This window comes from Triticum aestivum, chromosome 3B, assembly GCF_018294505.1.
Source record: "Triticum aestivum cultivar Chinese Spring chromosome 3B, IWGSC CS RefSeq v2.1, whole genome shotgun sequence".
In the NCBI taxonomy this organism is placed as follows: domain Eukaryota; kingdom Viridiplantae; phylum Streptophyta; class Magnoliopsida; order Poales; family Poaceae; genus Triticum; species Triticum aestivum.
Window position 1 is genome coordinate 89,830,331 of NC_057801.1, and position 2,276 is coordinate 89,832,606.

A 2,276-nucleotide genomic window follows, 5' to 3' on the forward strand; every position below is an offset into this window, starting at 1 on the left:
TAACATCATCCTGAAATCATAGTGCGTCCCATTTTTTACTAGTGTGTTTCAGACTCTTTGTTCGACTCAATACATGTTTTGAAACGGACGACAATCGAGATAACCACATTGATTGAAAAAAGGTTGTGCTAGCATCAACCAACTTATCTTTCGCACAGATCAGTTGGCTTGCCACTAGCACGCCATAAATGTCGGATCACTTACTGTCTCCGCCATACACACCCCGTGCTGCCATTGTGGTTTGCCACTTTTAGCAAGACACGTGTGGCGGTCCTTTGAAGCTCAAACGGCCTCTGGATGTCCAGAACTACCCTGTTTACGTTAACAAGCTTATATCTTCAAGAAGAAAAATAAATTAAAGCAAAACTCAAAATGAGGACTGAATGTTAAGGACCAAGACTTTAGGGCCCTGGATGTAAAATGCAGCAAGCAAAAGCTTCAGCCATCTCTGAAACCAGGGACCAAAATTTAATTTTAAAGAATTAGCAAAGGCTGCACGAATGCATACCCCTCTACCACAAATTATGACACTCACTCTCCCACTTGGGGAGATGATAGGCCGGCGCACCCACCAAGTGCAATGTGGGTCACATGTATGAGCATGGGAAGAGGAGACCTACACGCACGCTCCTCCTCCTCGCTCGCCGCGCCACGGGAATGAGCTGAGGACAGAGCTATGCACGTTGTCTATATTTTTGCTGCTCGGGCATAAATAATAAGTCATTAGCTAATAACTAATGGACGTGTTAATTACTCAGTTGTTTTCGATCCTTTTGGATCGTAGGGCTGTTACTTGAGCGTGGGGTTTCTCCACGACCTACCCGGTCCACGTTATATAGTCAGGCAGACGTCTACCCTAGCCGCTGCCGAATCGTATGGTTTTGCACCACCGTTCCAGAGCATTGCACTGCCACGCAAGTCTTCTCCGTCCCTCCTTCCGGTGTGCACCGCAAGAAGGGACAACAGGCCTCCAGAACCCCGCCTCTCGTGATCATGTACGGGAGATGGGCGATGAGGTTTTTCGGGAGCGCACTCGCATGACTACTGGCAGCGACGACTTCGCCAACGACGACTTCTTCCCCGACCTCAGCAACCTCTTCCTCAACAACATCAATGCCGGCAGTGCTGCTCCCGCTGCACCGTATGTGATTCTATCTTTCTTGTTCGAGATCGTGGTAGAATTCATGTTTCTAGTATGTCCCCTAGATGTGATCTATTCATCTACTATGCTAGTTCACATGATTAGTTTCTCTGCTATTATTGTCATGATTTATTTTCTGTTTATTTAGAATAAATCTTGTAGTTATTTGCTTGTATTTCCAACAGTCCAAAAACCTGATTATAGGCAATTTACTCCGAGTGGTTTGGTTGCGCATTTGAAGCCGCCTGCCTTTAAGGGGGTGCAATATAAGAGGTGGCGGACGAGAGCAGTCTACTGGTTTCAGACAATGTGCTGCTATGATGCCACTAAGGGCAAGCCTGAGGGCGATCTTAATCCAGCATAGTTGGAAGCTTTTGAGAAGATCGATACTCTCTTTAAAGGCGCCCTTCTAAGTGTTCTTGATGATTCCATTGTGGATTCGTATATGTCGTTTGACAACGGCAAGGACATGTGGGCTGCGCTCGAGGCCAAGTTTGGTGCCTCGGATGCCTGCAATGAGTTGTACGTCATGGAGCAATTCTATGGCTACAAGATGACTAATGAGTGCTCTGTTGTATAGCAGGCTCATGAGATACAGTCACTCGCCAAGGAACTTGAGTATTTTAAGTGTGTGTTGCCGGACAAATTTGTTGCCGGGGGCATCATTGCCAAGCCTCCACCTTCGTGGAACAATTTTGCTACTTCCCTGAAACACAAGAGACGGCAGTTTTCCGCTTCAGATCTCATTAGCACTCTTGATGTTGAAGAGAAGGTGAGAGCAAAAGACACACGTGCTTGAGTTGCTGAGGGAGCTTCTAGTGCCCACATGGTACAGAAGAAGAACTTCCAGCCGAACAAGTTCAAAAACAACAAGAACAAACTCAGGGCAAAGGCAAGTTTGATGCAAAGAACAAGCCGTCACATTCTACCAACTTCAAAAAGAATTCTCATAAGAAGGGGAAGGGGCGTTGCCATGTCTGCGGTGATCCTAATCACTGGGCTCTGAAGTGTCCTAACCGCTATGAGGAGCGCGAACATAAGAAGAGCGGCAAGTCCACTAATGTTGTCATCGGTGATACTGATATGAAGGAATCTGGGTACGGTATTCTTCCTACCATCCTTTCAGTATTTCAAT

The 2,276-nt window shown here is 46.5% G+C and overlaps 1 pseudogene; it reads right to left on the reverse strand.

The window, feature by feature from the left end:
• Positions 1-486: 486 nt before the first annotated feature.
• Positions 487-661, reverse strand: LOC123072963 (uncharacterized; annotated as a pseudogene).
• Between the last annotated feature and the right edge of the window lie 1,615 nt (positions 662-2,276).